Source organism: Petromyzon marinus, chromosome 9, assembly GCF_048934315.1.
Source record: "Petromyzon marinus isolate PM22_M1 ecotype Great Lakes invasive population chromosome 9, UKy_Petmar_22M1.pri1.0, whole genome shotgun sequence".
Lineage (NCBI taxonomy): Eukaryota > Metazoa > Chordata > Hyperoartia > Petromyzontiformes > Petromyzontidae > Petromyzon > Petromyzon marinus.
The window spans coordinates 11,377,442-11,389,869 of record NC_133675.1 but is presented as its reverse complement, the minus strand read 5'-3'; the positions used below and the strand labels follow the sequence as shown (position 1 = coordinate 11,389,869).

The window sequence follows — 12,428 nt, the reverse complement described above, 5'->3', positions numbered from 1 at the left end:
CCTCCCATCGGTCTGGAGTGACACCACAGACACAAGCCACGCACAATTATGTCAGGAGTTGTAGCCTTGAATGTAACTGGCATTGTTATTGCAGGCCGTAACATGCTAAAATAGCTTATATATGTAACTGACATCATGGGACTGGAATGAATAATGCTTTAGAGAGTAGTTTTAAAACCAGTGCAATTTAAAATCATAAGCCTGCTTATAGTGAGCCATAAAATGATCCAATTTGCAGGTTGCCATGACTGATGTAATGACCACATGGTAGCAAGTTGTCTCTGTAGTTTTGTTTTTGCCTGCAGCTCGTTTTTTTGTATTGAGTGCCCCCGTGCTAACCGATAGTGCTTCTATCTTTGCGCGAGATTGTCACTGCGACTCATTCTTACATGTGTAGTAGTCGTAGATGGAGTCGGAGTCGGAATTAAACACTTTTATTGATGTCCTTAACAACGATTCACTAGGTCCTTAACACGAAGGGGTAACGGCCCCTTCTACCCACAACCTAGGGAGGTACAGCCTCCGGGCTAGCTTACTCTAGCGTTGGGTCGAACGACTACTCTAGCCCTCCGGCTAGCCGGACCTAGGGGAGGCTGACCCACCGCTGGCACCGGTGGGTCTTCGACCACTGGCCCGTCCAGATCCGGCCCTGAGAAGGGCGTCGGGCTGAGGGAACCTCAGGGTCCTAGCCTGCTGATCACTGGCACCACACTGAGCCCCGGCCCTCAGAAGGACGTCAGGGCTTGGGGTCCAGGATCTCCTCTTCAGGCGGCTCCTCGGCTTCGGCTTGAGACGAACTGCCTCCTGCTCTCAGGAGCCCACCTTTTATACGATTTCCCCCACCGAGGGGCGGGGTCCCGAGGGATCACAGATCCCTCGCAGCCCCCTCCCCTCAGGAGGGGTTCTGGCCACAGGAAGCCCAACCAATCTGTGCTTGTTTGATCCCACTTTCTGCCTAGGAGCAGGGTTCCGGGGGATCCCACACACACTTTACAGCCTCTACCCCTCAGGCGGGGTCTCAATCAGGGTTATGAATGACCCCGCTCTGGTAGGTACTGTGTAGCGTGTGCGTGTTTACAGAGTGACCACCACACATGCAGCAGCCACTCTCTTCCAACGGCTGTTCATGTAGTCCAAACGCTGCCACTTTGCTCCAAAGTCAAAATCGACTCTGTTGCAATATCGCATTCATCTGCAGTGGATGCTCCAGTTTTCTGTCAAACATAAATAATCAAGACAGAATTACGCAACATTCTAAAAGCAGCATCCTCCTGAACATGATTACACAACGAGCATCATCCCAAATGAAACTGACATATAAAAAAATATCTTGGGAAGTAATTCTTCCTATGATACAAATGATAGATACCTGCACAAATTCGTCATGATCATCATCATCATCATCTGTGATCCATTCGCTGCAGGAAGAAGGCCTTCGCCATCTCTTATGATCCTCGGATGTCGTAATCCGCCGAGCACATACTCACTGGCTGATTTCTTTGCTCCGTCTCGTCGGTCGCCATCCTCTCAAGGGGAACGTTCCCTCCTTTCACTGCGACTCCACCGTCATTCTTGAGCATCGGACCTTTATCCCTTCTCGCGAAGTGTGCCGAATTCAAATTGCAATGCGTGATTTTTGAGCAGCATTCAGATAATAAGAACATTTAGCGCGGCATCTCATATTTTCATAACGTGTTGACAGTTTTAAATGCGCAGAGTAAAAGTGGGCATTTAAGCGGCACCATCTGAAGTGGCTTTACAGTCAGCCTGTGGATGGATATAAATTGGCGTTCAACCGAAGAGTGTATGACCTTACCGCTAAAGGTTGTTGAATGATCCAAATAGGTCTTGGAAGATGGAATGGGATGGGACGAATTTCCGTGTAAGTGGCACTCAATTAAAACAATTTTCATGAAAGAATAATCTCTCGCAAAAGCACTGTCGCACTTATTAAATACGTTTTGATCTTAATTATGGGACGGCAGGGCCAAGCTAACGCCCTTGCCACATCAAGTCACTTCACTTTGGTCCGTCGCTAGTCTTATTGGGTTATACAGGTCTCCTTTGATATTTAAATAACGCGTCATTGCCCTTATACTCTCACTTAGCCCTACTGTTTCGTGTGATAATATTAATAATATTGCACGAAGGTAATTTAGCACTTTATTAAGAACTGTCCTATTTATAAAAAAAACTATTTTTTTCTTAAACTGCAATATGTATACAATGTAACATTATACTGTACTTTATGTCTCCCCGTCAAAGTGAAAGCTATTGCACTCCGCAGCTCCTTATTGCGCCACATATAATAATAGCCTCAATAATACATTAATGCTCGTTTAAGAGGCTGCATGTGATGCATTTAAATGGACAATAATGCATGTACATTTTTAAGTACCCCTTTTCAAACATTTAACGTCATCCTATATGCCTTATACCACTGTTTCATGTTGATCATAAGCACGGACATTGACAAAGAAAATGGAACAAAAGCGTTTGAGCGACGCAACGAAGCAGGGAATACTGCACGCGAGCAGAGGGCCGCATGGATCGGAGAGGATAGAGACATCACATTAACTGTTAAAAAATGTAAAGTGGGCTCGGGCAAAATCACTTCTCTAGAAGGAATAATGGCCATTTGTTAAAACTAACAATGGAATGTCAGCCAAAATTGTAAAATTCGTTAGAGGGCATACAACAGGGAGATGAAATTGGTGATATCAGCTCATGCCTTGACGGGCATCGCAAGAGTTTGACAGATAGCAATGGCTGGGGGAGACCTTCATCCAGTTGTGGATAGATCAGGGCTGATAATGACATCTTCCCATACTTGCCTAAATGTGGCCCAGATATAAAGAGCACTTTAATATACCACTATGCACCGTGCCATTCTCAAGCGCCCTTCAGAGAAAAAATAAAAAATAACTATACTGTGTTTTTTTTTAAATCTTGCACAATCACAATGTTTGTGTATGCAGTCAAATATGTTTATTTATCTGTTCCCCCAAAGTTAAATAATTCGCAGAGCCGAGACATGTTGCAACCTCTGCGCGTCTCGCCGTGCTGGGTATGGCCCCGTGGTTTTGATGTGTAACGCGCCGGGCCCCCAGTGTGCCTGCACGCAGTGGGGGGTGGGGGCATTGTGTCTCCGTGTGTCACTTCGGCTCATCGTCTCGTGCGCCTCCGCCTAATTAGTGCCGAGGAGGCTCGCGTGAGAAGTGAAGATCTGGCACCGGTCTCCGCTCTCCGAGAAGCCAACCTCGCCGCGGACGAGACGGAGGGCGATTTGTTGGGATGCCGGCTTCCCGCGGGCCCTCCGGCCAGTGTGGCAGCGTCGTCGTCAGCAGCACGCCCGTGGTAAGAGGAGGCAGTTTCTCTTTTTTCCGAGCACATCCAACAATTTGCGCCAAATTTACCTTTAAAAAAAGTTAAAGGTGCAGCCCTGCAATGTCTTGCTTACGTCACTGCCGGTGGAAGGACACTGCACTCGAGGGATCTTTAGAGAGCCCCCCTGGAGGGTATTTTGGCCGACGCTTTCACGCTGGCCAGGGGTCTTGGAAGAGGTGACATTACCCACACTTTTTACCCCGCCACGCACAACCTGCTGATCGCGTAACTAGTTTGGTTTGCAGATTTTAAAAAAAGTTGTTAATCAGTGTATCTTGCCCGCTCTGATATGTGGATGCGGAAACGTGGACATTGACAAAGAAAATGCAACAAAATGCAAACAAAATGACTTAATGGGGTCTATCATCAGCATTTATCATCTTATTCAAGTTATTATTACGAGGCTGGTTTTATAAATAGAGGTACACAATCTACAATCGAGGCAGCAAACATGAACTTGAATCTAGCAGCTGATTGAGAACAGATGATGACTATTTTATTATAGTTATGAAGCATATTCTCACTTTGTTCGTCTGAAACTCCTAATAGCTCCCTTCGCTTCCCATCATCTTGTTAATTTTCTGAGCGTACCCATCCCTTCTCCCTTCCTCAACCTCTCCCAAACCCCCGAACCCCTAAACCATAATCCTCACTATATTTTCCAGACTGTATACCATGCAAAAATTATTAAAATACACTTTTTTTTCTGGGGGGGTGGGGAGCTCAATAATGCATTTCTTTTTTGCACGGCAAGTGAGCTGTGACGTCAAATCTGTCACGTGACCCGCGCACGTGGAAGCGTAACGCATTGAAGTGTAGTGGTTAGCGCGCTGTGTATGTGTCTGTGTGTGTCTGTCTGTGTGTGTGTCTATGTGTGTGTCTGTGTGTGTGTGTCTGTGTGTGTCTGTCTGTGTGTGTGTGTCTGTGTGTGTGTCTGTGTGTGTGTCTGTGTGTGTGTGTGTGGAAGCGTAACGCATTGTAGTGTAGTGGTTAGCGCGCCGCGCTACGAACCTGGCGACTCGAATTCGATTCCCGCTCACGGCCACCACCGGTGACGATTATTTGAACCGGTCCTGGGCCTCCCCTAGGTCGACTCAGCCTCAAACGAGTAATTGGTGTGGTGTGTGAACATAGCCACTGAGGAAGACAAAGGCGGCCGAGCCTGGTGAACCCAAGTCCAGGGCGAAGCCGGGTAGTAAAGCCAGTATTATATAACTATCACGCTCGTAACTAAAATTATCGTGACAATCTCAACACTAATGGGAATAATAGGATCAATTAGAATCTGTTCAAAGACACAAACAGGAGGGCCAGACCAGATAACCACTCTCTTCTTTATGGCTACCACATTTGCATTTCAGCGAATTTTCCACAGAGCCTGCTACACTTTCAATAGATGGTAGCAACACCCACTAGTGTTTCCTAAGATATGGTGAAAGGACAACAGGTTTTTTTTTGCAGCAGGGATGGTGTTGCTGCAAACAGCAAACACAAAGTGACATGCCCGGCAGACACTTCATGTTTATTTGTCACAAATATCTCGGACTTGCTGCCGCTCTAAGAATGTTAATGCAGGCAAAGTCATGGGATCTGAAAGGGCTCTTCTGTGGATTTTGTCGTTATGTAAACTGTTCGGAATTTTCAGGATGTGCATTTCTTTGCTATTTACATATGAAGCCTGTTTGTCAATCTACCGCTGGATGAGGATCTCTCCACGCAGTGGTTATTGTTGGGAGTTATCTGACCATATTTCAGCTCATTGGTTAGCGTGTGTTGGTGAAGGCTTATAAGTACGGTACAACAATGGATTTCGCTGCATTGCCCCTCTGCTGCCCACCACATAGCCCCGTTGCCCTATGGCAATCTGTTTTGTGCATGGTGCTCACCCACTCAAGCACTACCCAGGCCCAACTTTGCTCACCTTCCAATATATGATGATATCTGACAAATTCCAAAGCGATTTGGTGGGGTGATTTGGTGATATCCCTTGCTATTTTCTGTATAATAATGTGATAATAATAGTAATGTATAATGCACCGCTGGATTAAAATGTCCCATGCCTTCTGCTCATGGAGGTTGTTTGACCATACTTTGCTACGCTGGTCAATGCGGGTTGTTGAAGGAATGGGGTGTCGGAGTGCCAAGAACCGGTTTAGATATCACGTGCCACTCATGTTAACTGTGGTCGGGAATTCAACTCAGATCCCTGGGTTCAGAGCTCCTCCCAAATATCTATAAACTGTTCTTATGTACGTTAATACACTGTCAAGATGTGTGTTTTGTAACTATGTAGCTAGTAATTGATCCAGACATTTATTGAATTGTCATTATTCTACGTAAGAATTTGTCTCAAAATTTATACTTTTCGTCAAAATGTCATTGGATTGTTTCCCACATAATTGTCCGTTGTACATTTTTGTTTGCTGTATCATTATCTTGTATTGTAATTGTAGACAATTTATTTCGAACTCAGTGGCAGATCCGGGGGGAGGAGGGAATCTCCCCACCCCCTCCCAGACCTGAAAAATTGGTAGTTCATTTATATATATGGCAGAGAAAATACATTCAATGTTTTTATTATTATAAATTATTAATGTAAGGACCTATTTAAAATATACAAATTTCAGGACCACCCCCCCCCCCCTGGAAAAGTTCATAATTCTACCTCTAACTTAAAGGCATAATTCGATTAATGTAAAAATCAATGTTCTGTACCTGATCCACCACTACATCGCTAATTCTAAGCGTTATATTTCTGTAACCCAGTACTTACGCCATTGTTGTTCATGGCAAGGCCCGCGGGCCACTGACGGCCCCCGATGGCCTTTCGTGCGGCTCCCGACAATGCACAAAGAGTAAAAACCCTCCCCCATCATCATCACCATCATCATGCTGCTGTCAACCCCCAGTGGTTTCACACACTGATGATGGATTCGTGAAGAACACCGATTTACGCGATGCACACGTACCACTGTTTTTAACAGCATCTTGAGATGCGGTTGCGATGAGGCTCTTCATAAAGCCTACATTGCATTACGTCTGTAATCTTTATCTCACACAACTACGTGAATAGCAAACAGGTGAGTGTGTTTAATTGTTGTTGTTGCCTTGTCAGAAATGATATATTCACAATGCACACACAACATGTCGTGTCCTATTTAAATTGAGGGCCACCAGCTGGATAACGAGCATTAGCGTGCTGAGAAAGGCAGACAGAATATTTTTTTTTAAAGGACCTCATATGTGCCTCCTGCATATTCACACTTAAATCCACTGGCTTCGTTATTCTCGAGGGCAGTTGAGTTCCTCGCAAGGACATTGGCTCTTCGGGAAATGTTAAGTTTTCACGACACCCGGCACATGCGTCGTCATTTTAATTATTGGCTCGTGCTCTATCCGCTGCCGAATGAAGGTTTCACCAAGGCTGTTGCCATCTCGTGATGATATAATTCATCCAGCGTCTGCACCCGAGATTATTTCATTGCTCCATCTCCGCAGTAGACGGCCTCTTGGGTATGTTCCCTCCTTTGGCGGCGGCCGCTCCATCATCAGTTGACCATCGGCCATCATCCATTCTAGCGATGTTTCCTGCGCAAGCCCACTGTTCATAACAGTCAATGTGAAGTTTTTTTTAACTGAATCTCTAATCCGCGTGTTGCTATTTCTGTCTCTCAGTGGAATTCCAAGCACGCATCTCTTCATGCTTCATTGCGCATATTTCAGCTTTTGTTAAAATAAAATGCAATGTCCATATTTATGAACCTGTATATAATGGCAAATAATATAACCTGGTTAAAACCTTTCTTCTGTGTACCTGCATATGTATCATGTTAATCATCATCTGTGCTCAATAAACTGGTGAATCAAAGTTTATCATTGTTCATGCCTCAGTTTTTAGATGATGTATCTCCATATATACGCGTCAATTTAAACCGGTTATTATGCTCACAGTAAAACTCAAGAGGTTATTATAGCCATTGCTGCTGATGCCACCATCAATCATCTTCGCTTCCTTAGCACAATTTGAAAGATTTGGTTGAATAATGTACCTTGGCAAATAATGTATGCACTGAGTATGCAAATGTATGTGGATTATTTGTGTAACGTTGCATTGATGGGATAATGGAGTAAACAAAACTGGACAAATGGGACAAACATGTTTGTTAAGCAATAAAAATTAGGCGGTAAAAATGAGTCAAATAAAATACAATTCTCAATCACTATCCTCAATAATTACAATTCAAGAATGGTTTGGGAATGAATCATCACAGCTCTTGGTAAATCACATGAATGAGCATGGAATAGTTTAGTATCCAAATTAGATAACGCATACAAAGATATAATCAAATGTTAACTTTACATAAAATTACTAAAGAATTGAATACCAAATAATAGTCCCTTTTATGCGTTTTTCACTTGGAGCTGCACACACGCACCCACATTATGTGATTGGTACAGTATCCAGATGAAGAATGGTCACGAGTCACGTCAGTTTTGCCCAACGACCACCAACAAGGCTTCAATTTTACCGCATACTTTAAAAAAAAACAGAATGCTGTCCCTTTTAAAGGATTAACACATGCCGTTGTGAAATTTAACAGGTTCCGCTTGCTGGCAGAAACACGTTCCCTTGTCGACGATAACTGCTTTGTGCATTCCAATGAGCACCAACCGCGACTGGTCAAGTTGTCTTGGCAAAATATATGCAACGACAAAGATCACCCGTATAGCCTGAGCAGACTTTTGGAGCAAGTGCTGTTCGTGAGCGCCAATGAAAGCCGGCAAGGCACACGAGGGTGTGGGTGGCCAGTAGCACAACCTTTGTCTCATTTCTAGGTATGTTATACACACCGCACCAGATACTCGGTTGAGGCTGAGTCGACCTAGCGGAGGCCTAGCACCAATTCAGATAATAGTCATGGATGTTGGCCGTGAGCAGGAATTGAACTCGGGTCGCTGCGTCGGTGGCACAGTGCTCTAACCGCTACGATACCGCACAAATATACACACGCACGGGCATGTCACAGAATTAGTTTCACTCTGGATATCAACTACAGACGTGTGTCTCATCGATGTGTGCAGAGCTGTTTTCTGGCCAAATTCACACACACACATATAACATGTATATCCACTTGAGTGGATTTTTATTGTAAACTACCTGTTCCACAGCAGTATACGTGAGATAGGAAATGTTTTCATCAGCCTGTCAGTCATATTAGATAACTACAATATTTTTTTCATAAAATTTATTTTTAGTTTAATGGGCTCGACTGTTAACGTTACATATATTTAAGCGGTTCACTGCATCAAGGGAGAATACTGAAATCATTAACAGTGCAGCCATAACTTAAATCCGCCTCCTATTCTGTCTCTCCGCATTAAAATGAAAAATATATAGTTTAAGGGCCTTTTGGCCTTTTAAACTCCAGCAATTGTTGAAGCACGCAAACTCATGGAGACACAGAACAGAGGCTGAATAATGTATTTTATTACCCAGAATGCCCCACAACAGGAGTTATTAGCAATGCTCCTGGGCTTTGGCAGGATTGCGGTTGGACTAGTTTCCTGATCAAAATATTACCGTCAATTTGGTGCTCATTTCCCAGTGTGGTGGCTTGAAGAGGGTGGGTAGGGGGGGTGAGAGAATATTTCACTGGCTACTTAGGGAGAGCAAGTTTTAGAGAGGCCTTCACCACATAAGGGGCCTAGAATCGATCGTGGCTTCTTGTGGGTTCTTGGAATTTGGACAAACATCGAGCAAGTCTTTTGCACCACTTTAATGGATTGCGATGGATGTCTCCCTGACAAGTTCTCTCCCAGTGCGGGTGCAGCATCGTGCAGCACGTCAGTCCAGGGAGGAAGACTACACTCGGCCGTTTCGTCCATTTAAGATTGTTAAATATTTGATGATGCCCCTGCTCAAGAGAATAGCCATTACGTACCAGTTTGACGGCCACATTAATGTGTAAAATTCACAAAAACTGGAATGTTGCGTTCCCTATTTTGTGTGGCACTGGTCACGGTGAAACCTTGATCCTGTTAATTATCTATAAAACGAATTAGATTTTTTGCTGCATAACATACATATTGTACGTCATATCTCAGAAAGTATCACCATGGTAACTTATGGGCAATAATCTACCTCGGGTATGTTCATTATGATCAGCTATGATCAATCCACTGCTGGATGAAGGCCTCTACAATATGCCGCCATCTGTCATGATCTCGCGACGTACCAATTCACATTGCACCTGCCCGCTTGCGGTGTTCATTTCTCCACTTCGGAAATAGATATCCTCTTGGATGAGTTCTGTTCCTTGGCTGCCACTCCGTTACTATTATTGACCTCTGCCATGATTTCTTCTCGTGACGTGTCCTGCCCAAGCACACTGACTTATCTTGTCGAATGGTCTTCGCTGGGCGGTGGTGGCCGATACCTCTAATCCAGCACCTGTCGAGGTGCAGGATGTTGGATCACATATGTTGTGAAGCTCTCTCTTCCTGTCAGAGTCGAGGTGCCCATACCCTGGCTTGCCAGGAGAAGGCGTTACAGAAAAGTGCATACGTATATGATCTGTCCCTTCTGTATGGGATAGAGTGTTGCCCCCTTGCATGTTTACATTTTCTCCAGTTTCCTCCAATAATGAATGAAAACATAGTAATATATAGAGGCCAGATGGTGCCAGCTCACCATCTGGCCACATTCAAGCTTATTTGGTTTCTCAGCGATTGTGAGATAAAATTTGCATGAACGTTCGTGGTATATAAAACTAAACATTAATATTATTGAATTATTATACACGTGTAAATCCAAGAATGCATGACGAATTTATCATACAGTAACATCCTTTTACTTCAAATATATTTTAAGTGAAGACAATCAGCAGCAAATATAGTCTGTTAACTAGTGGTACATTGACTTCTCCAAGACAGAGGTTCTTTGCAAGCCATCTGGCTACCATGAGAGATTCGTTCATGAGGCTATCCACATATACAAACACAGAGACAATTTCAACCGAGAAGATGGATTCTGGCTTAGCAATCATTGGAAGGATTTGATAAGTCATTTCGGGTCTTTATTGATTGTTCACGCTTACGGTGGCTTTCAGACCGCATCAATTATTTTCGTCTCCCCCTCCTCTTTTCCGAACATAGATGGACTCGTCCATCTGAACAAACTGTCAAATCGCTCTCCGTGGTGCTAACGTTAATAAACCGTCTCTTTTTTTCAAATGTTTTTGCTGTGGTTTTCACACCTGATGATGATTGCTTGTGTTGCAGTTGAAACGTCGTGAGAATTTTATTGTTTTATATTTTTATTATTTTATTGTTTCCCTTCTACGTGACTTTACCGAAAGAACCAAGAATATAATTGTACAGGCTTGTAGTATTTTCCACATTGAGTGCTGTACAATTGCATATTTATTCTACACTTATCTTAACTCATTACATAATCCGGACAAATAAATGAGTGTAAAATTTTCCACATGTTTTGTTCAAACAAAATCTGTCCCTTATGTAAATATCAAACATTGTAACACTGCTGAATGACGATGGTGTGTGTGTGTGGGGCATACAGTATTTTATTAAAATGTGTTTCTTCACATCAGATTGCATCCTGTTGTGAGACCGGTGCTGTCACGCTTGGCTTCAACAATAGGGGCCTGCTACCTAGCAAAGCAATAATCTTGAAGCTGATGGACAAATAGATACAAATAAAAAATACTGCTATGACCCTTGGGGCGCGTGTACCGGTGGCGGCATTGGAGGTAGAATGGAAAAGGGCCACTGTGTGCCATTCAGAATCTGTATTTATACTGGAGGAATCCGATGAGCTATGAAGCTCTATTCACAGATCTCCAGTATGAGAGGGTCAGAGTATTACAACAACAAACAATACAAAAGGATGATGGGAGTTAAAAATATTCCACTCAGTGAACAAAGAAACCCAATAGCTAAACTATATTTGTAACCTCAGGGGTGGCACTTAGGCTTACGCAAACGAAGAAAAAACGCAGTGCCCCAGGTAGTCAAAGGACCCCGGATTCATAGAAAAGATGGGTGTATGAAATATCAGCTCAAATCCCCCTCCCCCCCCCCCCAAATAATAAACTATTGAACATACACATGCAAATGAATCACCCTCGCCTCTATTTTATTCACATATCTCTTCTCTCATCTCACTACGACTATTTTAGTGTGCATTCCTCTTATCTTACCGCACCTACATATGTTGTATATATATATCTCCTATGCGATATTACTAGAATCTAATAAATCGAGAGCGAGGAAGCCCCGAAAATATGCGTTGCTGCTTCGGGCCCTCGGTGTTTGTAAGGTCGCCGGGCCCATTCTGGGCGAGGTTGTCCAAGTTCAAGGCTCCCAGAGGATCGCAGAGAGTTCAGCCGCAACCCGGTTTCGGTTCAAAGTCTGCGCTCAAATCCCACGCGTCGCTTCGGAGGGGAAGCGTGAAATTAGCGCCAGAGACTCGAGTCATCTGTGGCCTGAAAGGACATTGGACATTAGAATGCGTAATTGTACGTACTGTCATTTTCATGGCTGATTGAGTTAAAAATAAGCATTTTTTTTTGCAATTTCCTACAGAAGAAATTATTGCTCAGATAGTTTCCTCCCCCCCCCCCCCCCATTATTTCTACCTCGTTTTTTTATGGAAATCAAATACTAATTAGATTAATAATTCAATTTCCCTAATTCTTTCGCTTAATTTTTTAAAATCTTTTTTTACTTAATGCTTTCATATTCTTAAAATGTGTACGCATCAGTCAAAGTAGGTTTCGCCAGGGAAATGAAGACTTTTGGGGGATTTTTAAATCGACTTTACATTTGCTTTGTTTAAAAAAAAAACTTTAACGTTAAATCACTTTAGAGAACTCTAAGGATGCATTCGGGCTAACTAATGCTTTAATCGCAATAGCTGGTTTACAGGCTCCTTGATGTGTGTTGTATCTCACCTGAAGTGTTGTCAGTATCGCCCAGATTGCTGCAATTTGCTGTGGCTTAGCAGCATTTACTCAGACCTG

The 12,428-nt window shown here is 43.5% G+C and overlaps 1 long non-coding RNA gene across 2 annotated transcripts in view; it reads left to right on the top strand.

The window, feature by feature from the left end:
• Positions 1-7,258, top strand: part of LOC116940538 (uncharacterized) — a 46,202-nt gene extending 38,944 nt beyond the window's left edge. For both annotated transcript variants that reach the window (XR_012941326.1, XR_004402557.2), the window contains exons 2-4: positions 960-1,048; positions 3,196-3,357; positions 7,063-7,258. This is a non-coding gene — a long non-coding RNA (uncharacterized LOC116940538). The remainder of the gene's footprint in view (positions 1-959; positions 1,049-3,195; positions 3,358-7,062) is intronic.
• The last annotated feature ends 5,170 nt before the right edge of the window (positions 7,259-12,428 follow it).